The following is an 11,158-nucleotide window of genomic DNA, read 5'->3' as shown; positions in this document are numbered from 1 at the left end:
TTTTTCTTTTCTCTTTGATTTTCTTCCTATGGCGCATAGGGCCTTCTTGGGCTGTCCCACCAGCCCACTAAGGGCTGGTGTGCCACCCCCAAGGCCTATGGGCTTCCCCGGGGTGGGTTGCCCCCCAGGTGAACTCCCGGAACCCATTTGTCATTCCCGGTACATTCCCGGTAACTCCGAAAACCTTCCGGTAATCAAATGAGGTCATCCTATATATCAATCTTCATTTTCGGACTATTCCAGAAACCCTCATGACGTCCGTGATCTCATCCGGGACTCCGAACAACATTCGGTAACCAACCATATAACTCAAATACGCATAAAACAATGTCGAACCTTAGGTGTGCAGACCCTGCGCGTTCGAGAACTATGTAGACATGACCCGAGTGACTCCTCGGTCAATATCCAATAGCGGGACCTGGATGCCCATATTGGATCCTACATATTCTACGAAGATATTATCGTTTGAACCTCAGTGCCAAGGATTCATATAATCCCGTATGTCATTCCCTTTGTCCTTCGGTACGTTACTTGCCCGAGATTCGATCGTCAGTATCCGCATACCTATTTCAATCTCGTTTACCGGCAAGTCTCTTTACTCGTTCCGTAATACAAGATCCCGCAACTTACACTAAGTCACATTGCTTGCAAGGCTTGTGTGTGATGTTGTATTACCGAGTGGGCCCCGAGATACCTCTCCGTCACACGGAGTGACAAATCCCAGTCTTGATCCATACTAACTCAACGAACACCTTCGGAGATACCTGTAGAGCATCTTTATAGTCACCCAGTTACGTTGCGACGTTTGATACACATAAAGTATTCTTCCGGTGTTAGTGAGTTATATAATCTCATGGTCATAGGAACAAATACTTGACACGCAGAAAAACAGTAGCAACAAAATGACACGATCAACATGCTATGTCTATTAGTTTGGGTCTACTCCATCACATGATTCTCCTAATGACGTGATCCCGTTATCAAGCAACAACACCTTGTTCATAATCAGAAGACAATGACTATCTTTGATCAACTGGCTAGCCAACTAGAGGCTTGCTAGGGACAGTGTTTTGTCTATGTATCCACACATGTAAATGAGTCTTCATTCAATACAATTATAGCGTGGATAATAAACGATTATATTGATACATGAATTATAATAATAACTATATTTATTATTGCCTCTAGGGCATAATTCCAACAAGGTGGCCACTTTTGGTGAAGTGGTGCACCGGATATTTGTGTGAGTATGGTTTCGGGAATGGGAATAGATTTATGATGTGTCGACCGTTCCAACCTTACATGTACGACCACGTTACCCCTTTATGGGATGGGGCTGTGATTATTACTCTCGAAGGTGCTAGCAAAGAGCCACATTACTAGTGGCAGGAGTGATATGTGGTCACTCTCGTGATGGGGTCGTGCCAGGTAGGGTGACTATGCCATTTTTATGAGTTCCGGGCACACCGTTGGTCCCCGCATGGTTGGTATTGTCCAGAGTCAGTGCTCGTAAGACGTACAACATGTGGGTTGGGTACCAATCGAGTGGACCTCTTTGTCTAGTATCGTCAGGGGAAAGGTATTGATCGGGTACTTACCTTGGGTATATTATATACCGCGAGTCGTAGATGACACTGAAGATTCCGGATGTCATGGGTCTAACATACTACCTCTGCAGAGTGTAAAACTATTCGAATAGCCATGTCCTCGGTCAAGGATAGTCGGGTAATCCTGCTTAAACTATGTTCAGTCGTTTCTGGATAAACCAAGTGTGTGTGAGTTTTGATAAAAAGAGTTGTTATGAAAGTAATGATATGACCAAGTTCGGTGACTTGGCATATAGGGTGAACCCGGATGGTTCAACCCTCGACAGATATAATGATATTTGTAACCTGTTCTTCAAAAGTAATTCTTTAACTTGAGGCATATTCATGATCATTCCACCACGATGAATTCCACCCAAGATGCATATTATTGTTATACTTCACTTTCATTGTTCATATCATGGGCTGTTTGCAAGTACATTCAAAAGTACTCATTGGCTTGCCACTTGTAATATTATTGACCAGACATGGAAGGATCGGAGTTTGGAGATGAGTACGTGTTCAGAGACACCCCTACGAACTAGGACGCTTCCGAGTTCCAATGCCTCTCGGTGTAGGCTTGATAGCATGGCACCCGCTTAGCCCCTATGATTTCCGCTATTAGTTGTATCAGTATGATTTGGCCTTAGGCCCAACCTTGTGAACATCACCGTTCGGTCATGTGATGTAATAATTCGGCACTTTGATGTAAGACTCTTATTATTCAGTATATGTGTTTTCGGTGAGCATTGATCTCTCGGATCACTAAGCACGTTCATCCGGTGATCTCGACTTGTAAGTAGGGGTCCCCACATAGCTGGTATCACAGCCATCCTGACTATAGGAAGCCGTCGGTAGCATGGACGATAGCCGAGACGACTAGTGCACTTAGACCTTAACCTGGGATTCTGCACCCACTAAAAACTTTCTAACCCTCTCCTCTACACCTTGTAGATGGCCGCCGTACCTAAGATGCTTCTGGAGATGGGCTTTCCTCTACTTTTGAGTGATAGCCTCGAGAAGTTCCAAGTACGCTGCACGCCCATCTTCCTCTACCACGAGCACTGGGTCAACGCCGACACTAAAGAATATCATGTGGACGTGATAGTGAAGGAAAACGACTCCCCAACTAGGTGGTTCTTTGAACGACCACAGATGGAAGATCTAATGTTGGCAGTGGAGACAGCAGCACGAGAGGCGCTCGTGCGACTCCGCGACATCCTTCCCGAGATGGGTGATGAGCTAGCTACTCGTCACCTACCCTTTGTTAAGGATGGGATCAACGGGAGTTGGACACTCAACCCATCTTCCGAGGATGGGACGCCACTGAGGTTGCACACCTACTTCAGTCTCTCCTCCGACACTTTGATCAAGGAGTCAACAAAGATTCGCCAAGAGCTGTACCAAGTCAAGGATCTTCTTTGCATGGAAAAGATGAAGAACCGCAAGGTGAAGAAGGAAGGAGCACCCGAAGGACCACCTGGCATCGCTTTCCGAGGAGGAATACCACCGCTTCAGGCCACTCCCCTTCAGAGTCATCGCCTGACCGCGAAAGAGTACACCGAACTCTTCGCTACCTTGCCACCTAGGAGACGCCGTGATGGACCGTTTCCTTCCCCTACTCCTTCAAAAAAGGAAGCACTAATGAAGATGAAGATGAAGATGAATACGAAGATCCCGTAGAACCCGCCTATGAGACCGCTCAGTCTGCCGCTTAGTATTAGTGAGGTAGGCAATTAGGAGTTACTCCCCGAGCATAGGAGTTCATGTATCAGTTCATCTGAACCAAGTGTTTTGTGTAAGCATGTTGGATGCAAGTCGCATTCTGCCTTAGGCAGCTTGTGAGCGACTGCATCGCTTGTTTTAATCTAATGCATTAGCTCTTTCAAAAAAAAATTGGCTTAAAAATTTCACACCAGCACAGCACGACACCACCTCTTTACTAGAGAATCATCCCTCATGATTTCGGCCGGTTCAGCAAATTGACCTGTCTACTCCCCTCACAGGATGGTGAATGCTACTCGCAACAGCACCTTCGGCAACATCGACTCTTCCTCTTCAAGTCAGCAGCAGGGAACCAGAGGGGAAGCTCAAGCTGGAGATCACCACGAGTAGCAAGATGATGTTCCACCGCCACCGCCTCCTCCCGAAAGCTTGACTATGGCTCAGTTCCTTCAGGCTCTTCGAGAGGAATGTCAAGCCAACAATGCCGCTATTCAGCAGCTGGCACAAAGCTTGGTGAACAACAAGCCGCAGAACGGGAATGGCAATGGTCACTCTACTCTCTCTGAGTTCATGCGAACTACGCCACCCATATTCACGGAGATGACTTAACCATTGGATGCCGATGACTGGATCTGTACTATCAAAGACCTCCTCGTGCTGGTCAAATGCATTGATGATCGTGAGAAAGTCCTCTATGCTTCTCACTATCTCGGAGGCACAGCCAGAGCTTGGTGGGAGGGATTTCAGATCATGCGAGTAGGGCAAGTCATCACTTGGTCTATGTTCAAAGATGGATTCCGAGCTGCTCACATTCCTCCTAGAATGATGACCATTAAGAAGCGGGAATTTCGAGCCTTAAGGCAAGGCAGTGGATCCGTCAAGGAGTATTTGCAGAAGTTCAACCTCCTGTCAAGATATGCACCAGTGGACGTCAACACTCAAGACGCCAAAGTGGAACGCTTTATGGAAGGACTGCAGTAGTCACTCCGGTATCAGCTGGTTGTTTGTGAATGTCATAACTTCAGCGATCTGGTTAATAAGGCCCTTATGTTGGAGGATAAGCGTCGTGCTATGGACGACACCCATAAGCGCAAGCTAATGGGTAGCGGAGGACTGAGTAACCCAAAGCCACGCCCATGGCAGTCAGCACCAGCAAGACCCAGCTATCAACAGCAGCAGTACAAGACTCCAACATTCCTCCAGAACTACCAGCCTCAGCACCAAGTCAACACTAAGCCAACAATCAATCCACCGAACAATAGTGGAGTTAAGACCAATCTTCTAGCACAACTTACCTGTTTTGGATGTGGACAGACAGGGCATTATTCCAGGCTGTGTCCCAACAAGAAGCCCGATGCACCGCACCCCATTGCGCCAAATCAAGGCCAAGGGGCACCAGGCAGGAACCAAGCTCCCCGCAATGAGCAATATCACGCAGGGGGCGGATTAATCATATCTCTGTAGAAGAAGCACAGGAAGACCCGGACTGCATTCTGGGAATGTTCCTCGTCAACTCTACCCCAACAACAATATTTTTTGGTTGTGGTGCTTCGCATTCTTTTGTTACAGAAAGATTTGTGAAAAAATGCGGTTTAAAACCTACCCTGCTTCGCGGGAAATGGCAGTTCAAACCCCGGGAGCAGTGTTGAGGACCAACCTAGGATGTAGGAAGGTCGGGATAGTTATCAATGGGACGAGCTTCACAACGGATCTCATTGTGCTTAAGTCACAAGGCCTATAAGTAATTCTCGGCATGGACTGGTTGGCCAACCATGAAAGCATCTTGGACTGTGCCAACAGGGCCATTACCATGACAAGCGACCAAGGGGTCAAAGTCAAGTATGTCTCCGAGATAGTACCCCCTCGAGTACCACGGGTCAACAACCTAACAGAGGTAGAATTCGATCGAGTGCCAATAGTCTTTGAGTACTCGGACGTCTTTCCTAATGAGCTACCAGGAATGCCTCCTGACCGAGATAGCAAGTTCATCATTTAGCTCACGCCCGGATCAAAGCCTATCTATAAGAAGCCTTATAGGATGGGATCCAAAGAGCTACCAGAGTTGAAGAAGCAGCTGGATGAGCAACTCAGGAAAGGGTTCATTCGTCCAAGTGCATCACCTTGGGGATCGCCTGTTCTGTTCGTGTCCAAGAAGGATGGGACTATCAGACTCTGCGTCGATTACCGTTCTCTCAATGAGGTCACGATCAAGAACAAGTATCCACTTCCCAAGGTTGAAAACTTGTTTGATCAACTAAATGGAGCTAAGGTATTTTCCAAGATCGATCCCCGGTCTGGATGTTAACAACTGATGATTCGACCTGAAGACATACCCAAGACTGTGTTCGTGACCCGGTACGGTCTATACGAATGCACTATCATGTCTTTCTGGTTGACTAATGCCCTAGCTTACTTTATGTACCTCATGAACAAGGTATTCATGGAATACCTGGACAAGTTTGTCGTCCTATTCATTGATGACATATTAATCTTTTCCATGTCCAAAGAAGAGCATGACCAACACTTGAGGTTAGTGTTGGAAAAGCTTTGAGAGCACCACTTTATGCCAAATTCAGCATGTGCCAATTCTGGTTGAACGAAGTTGGATTCTTGGGTCATACCATGACAGCAAGTGGATTGGCACTTGATCCCTCCAAGATTACTACGGTAACCAACTAGGAATCGCCAATTGATGTGAAGGAAGTCAGGAGCTTCCTCGGACCGGCGAGATATTACCGCAAGTTTGTAGAAGGATTCTCCCGCATTGCTCGACCTATGACTCAGCTCTTGAAGAAAGGCAAGAAGTTCGAATGGATGCCGGAGTGTGAAGCAAGCTTCCCAGAAAGGAAGAAGAGATTAACTACCGCCCCGGTATTGACCACTCCAGATATCAGCAAGGAGTTTGTGACATATTCACTACTGGAATCTGCTGGTTTGCACACAGCTAGAGCTGACGGCAACGGACAGTTTAGCGGACGGCAAAGGCTTTGCCGTCAGTGTGCGGTCGGCAAAGGAACCGGCCAAGATTTTATCGGCAATCACCTTCTTTGCCGTCAGCTGAAGATCGACCGACGGCAAAGACTTTGCCATCAGCTTTTTGGCACGGGCTGACGGCAAAGAGCAATGGCGGCAACGGCACAGGCCGAGCCCCGTTAGTAGGTTAACGGCACGCTTTGCCCACAGACGGAGCAAAGCTGATGGCAAAGCCGAAACCCTGGGTCCCCTGGGTCCCCTCTTTGCCCACAGCAGGAGCAAAGTTGACGGCAACACCGAAAACCTGGGTCCCCTTGGTCCCCTCTTTGCCGACAGCCGGAGCACAGCTGAAGGCAAAGCTGAAAATCTGGGAAAATTTGGTATTCTCAGAGTTGCCAGGTTACACAGGCTATCGCCACGTGTCCTTCTTTGCCGTCAGTCCACCAACGACAAAGCCTTTGCCGTCAGTAAGCTGTAGGCAAAGCCCTCTCTGCTTTTTTTTCATATTTGTTTTCTGTTAATTCCCTGCATTTGCAAAACATAGATACAAACATCAACATATATATTTTTTCCCAGGCCCTAAACAGCACCACAAGTGCATCACAAAGTGCAAACAACACAACACAAGTGCATCACAAAGTGCAAACAGCACGAATATATGTAATTAAAGTGCAAACAAGATCACAAAGTATTACAAAGAATCACAAGTGCATCCGCAAATACAAGTGCATTACAAAGTTCATCTAAGACTACACAAGTGCATTACAAAGTCCCTCGAGCATCCATCCATATGCCATGCTGCTTTATCAAAATCTGCATAATGCGAAAGAAGTGAGAAGAAGAATACAATAAGAAAGAAGTTATCAAAATTAAGCTAAGCAATTAGAAGAAGAAGTGGAAGAAGAAGAGGAAGAAGAACAAGAACAAGAAGAAGAAGAAGAAGAAGAAGATGGAGAAAAAGAAAGAAGAGAAGTTATCTTTTTTCTCCTCTTTCTTCTTCTCTTATTTCTTCATCTCTTCTTTGTTATTCTCTTCTGGTTTTTTTAAAACTTTCTGAACTAATTATGTCCTTTTTGAGCTCTAATATCAACTAGAATTTACTAAGCTAACTAAAGCATGGCTAATATCAACTAGAATTTACTAAGCTATCTAAAGCATGGCATAATCTAAGTTGATATAAACAATAAGAAGAATAAGAAAGAGAGGAATAACTTACCGAATGCCAAGAAACGGAAGAGAAGCTCCATCTCCGTTGGTCGCTAGGTTACTAGGGCTCTCACCAGGAGAAGTAAAGGGATCGTCGGATTCAACTCTGGAATGATGCTACAACAAGGCAAGAGTTAAAATATGTGGTTAGCACGGCGACAGACAATGGTATAAGACCGTGCAAGGTTGGTCATTGATAGGGAAGTCACCGTTCCCACCGGAGAAGGCATCGGCGGAGGGGGCGGCAAACCTTGCTTCTCACATATAGCCTGCAAATTAGTTTTTGAGGAGTCAAAGAAATAGCCTTGTTGCGTCTCACACATAGCCTTGCTTCTCACACAACAGACTTACCGCAATGAAGTCGTGCATGGCCTTCACATGGGCATTAGTGTGTTCCCTCTCCTCCTCAAGCAACCTTTGCGTATTCCGGTCCCTCTCCTGCAACAAGAGCCTGGTGGCCTCCCTCTCCTTCATAAGTGCGCCTGCAACTACTCCTCAAAAGTAATTTTCATCATCCATCCAGGGACCAATGAACGAAAGAAATAATGAAGAAAACTAACCTCGTTGGCAAGATCAACTGGCCTCGCGCGTTGCCGTATTACAGGAGCGGAGCTCGTTTGCCTCGCTTTGATCTGAGATAGAGTCTCAGTGATAGGGACGAAGCCATCATACATGGCCAGCGTGCCATGACTCTTACCGCCACCAGAGGTCATCAACGCCTCTGGATCGATAGGATTCTGGCTCGGGTCAAAGTCAGGCCCGCGCAGCTATTTGACCACCTCAGAATAAGATGTCATCTTGTTGTAGGCGGACAGGCTTGTGTACGCCGACGGACCATCCCCCTCAGAATATGCCTTCGTCGTCTTGTACGAGCCCTTATGGGCCATGCTAAACGCGGCGTATCCCTGAGGCTCGGGCTGGTTATTGTGTTTGGCCTACACGAAAAGACGAAGAATTAGTACAACAAAAATCATGAACAAATGAATTATTGATGAAACAAAACAAGGCACACATACCCAATTTTGGCGTATTGCTTGATGTTGGCATTGCCTTGGTAGTGTGGCACACCAACCAATTGGGCACGACGGTCCTTGGCCATAGTGTGGGTGCTCAACCAAGCCTCTGTGCACCACCTGTCCACTATCATCTCCCAACAATCCATCTTATCGGCCAACCATCTCGGGGGCACCTATGAATGTAAGTTAATGAATAATGAAACTAAGTATTAAAACTAAATAGACCTAACTAGCCCTAAGAATAGATCTTTGGAATGTACATACCTCCATGTACTCGGTCTTATCAAGGTAAATCTTTCGACATTCCGTCGTTGTCTTCGGCTCCCCTTGCTTGGCGTACCAATCTCGAACAACCTGAACACGCAGCTCGTGCCTCGTGTTATTCAATAAACTCTTGCACTCTTTCACGAGGTTCTTCTTGGCCACCTCCTCCGTCCCCTCCTCGTCCCTAAAGTAACTCTGCAATTATGCCATATAGATGCACAGATGAATAGTGAAATGATTTGGAAGGAAATAACAATATATAACATTGTATACTTTTTATTGGGTAAAATAATAGTTACTCAAAAATCAGCCAACACCTTGTCGGCCACGCTCACTCAAACAACACCATTCACATGTGTGTTTTCCGGGAGTAGAGCGGCTTGGTACTGCTCCCACTTGAGTCCTGGCTCAGGAACCATACCCTCACCGGGCAACTGCACTATCCCGGGGAAGTGCTCCCTAAGTAAAGCACCAAAGGAGACAATTTGGATTCCGTGTATTCTACGGGTAATCCCACCACCTACATAATGGTAAGGCAAAGACATTAGGTACTTGGTGAAATATAATGATATAAGGTACACAATATATATCAACTTAGTTCTCGCCATCTAGCTTAAATAATGCCGTGTGCGGCAACTCCAATCGGTCTGGAACTCGTGTCATACCACGTTGGCAGACCAACTTGTTGGCAGCCGCCTCAGCCTCCGCCTCAGCCCCCTCCGCCTCAACCTCCTCCTTAGCCTCCGCCTCAGCCCCTGCCTCAGCCCCCTGCATCGGTGTCTGCTCCTGGACGGGAGGATCCTGCACCGTTGACACCCTCATCTGCAAGGGTTAAGTGGCTGAGACAGAAGTAGCCGAGGGTGGTGGCGACTGGCTCCTATCATGCAACCTCCCTCTCCCACGACCACGTCCTCTGTTTCTCTTCTTCCCTCCGCCTCTCCCACGGGGCTCCTCGGCAAAGCTCTGCAACAAAGTTCTCCGTAGCTGCCCAGGTGTTATCCTCAACTTATCCCCGCCTGCCATGTCTCACCACCTGTAACGATAAATAGTTAAATAATTAGTACAAATTCAAGGACAATAATTAAACGAACAATAATAAATACCCGAATAATTCAACTGATAATTGAATAATTAAACAACAATGTTTGGATGCATACAAAGTACTAATAGTCTGGATCATCTGTCTCTTCTCCATGGTCAATTGAAGCAAAATCATCATCAGTATCACACGTGTCGTCATGACTGATATCGTCATCGGGTTCAGGGACATCATGTGGAAGGCCTTTTTGTAACCGATCAAGCATTGATAGCTCATCCGCATTGGTAACCTCTTCTACTTCCACTTCTTCCTCATCATCACGTGATTCTTCTTCCTCCATGTTCATGGTGGACGTAGAGCAGTTTTGGGTACGACGTCTCAGACCACGTGATTCTTGGAAGAATTCTCCATCATATGTTATTGGGTCAATTTGAGGTTCATAATCGTCTTCATTTGGGGGAGGTGGTCTAAGATGTGGCGGCACATCGAACACGACATACCAACCTTCCAGGTTCTTAACACTTTGACGACAGTATGGCAGATAGAAAACTTGGGTGGCATGTTGAGCCACAATATAGACATCGGCACCGCTTAACTTCATGTCTTGTCGAATTTCAACAATCCCAAGATGTTCATGAGTCTGTCTTGTCTTAGTAGTATCGAACCAATGACATTTGAACACAACAACGTTTGAAGGATTTTCACCATAATAATGAAGTTCGTAGACTTCTTAAAGTCTTCCATAATACTCGACACCTCCCTCACCTATAGCAGAGACACCGGAATTGTTTGTTTTTCGACCAGACATTGAAAGCTCTTTGCTAGCAGTACGAAAGCGATACCCGTTGATGTCGTACTTCTAAAATGTACGAACCTTAATGTCAAAACCATAAGCTATTTGTCTCAATTCATCGTCGACTTGCTCATCTGAATTAGCCTAGGAGTTAAGAAAAGATAGAATTTGGTGTGTTACTCATGAGTAATAGCAACAAAGGAAATCACCTATTATATATAAGGGAGGTACCGTTTTTTTGAACCAAGAGATGAAACCAGGATAGCCGCCTCCTGTCTTTTCAAGAAGTTCATACTTGAGAATGGATTCTTTTTCGGTTGCAACACCATTCGAGAATTGTTCGACGTATCTACTTTATCAATTAATAATAGTTGTTAGACACAAAACTTGTTAAAAGTTGCGAAAGAATGTACAGAGCACTTACTCGATGTATGGCCGAACTTCTGTTAAGTTGTTCAATATATACATCGTTAGTGTGAGCCACTCCTCGACGCACATCAACTTTGGTTTTCCCACACCAGAAACTGCGAGCTTCCCTTTGAAGAGGTTGAGGTTGGAT

This window comes from Hordeum vulgare, chromosome 6H (assembly GCF_904849725.1).
Source record: "Hordeum vulgare subsp. vulgare chromosome 6H, MorexV3_pseudomolecules_assembly, whole genome shotgun sequence".
Classification (NCBI taxonomy): domain Eukaryota; kingdom Viridiplantae; phylum Streptophyta; class Magnoliopsida; order Poales; family Poaceae; genus Hordeum; species Hordeum vulgare.
Note: the sequence above shows the minus strand (reverse complement) of the source record.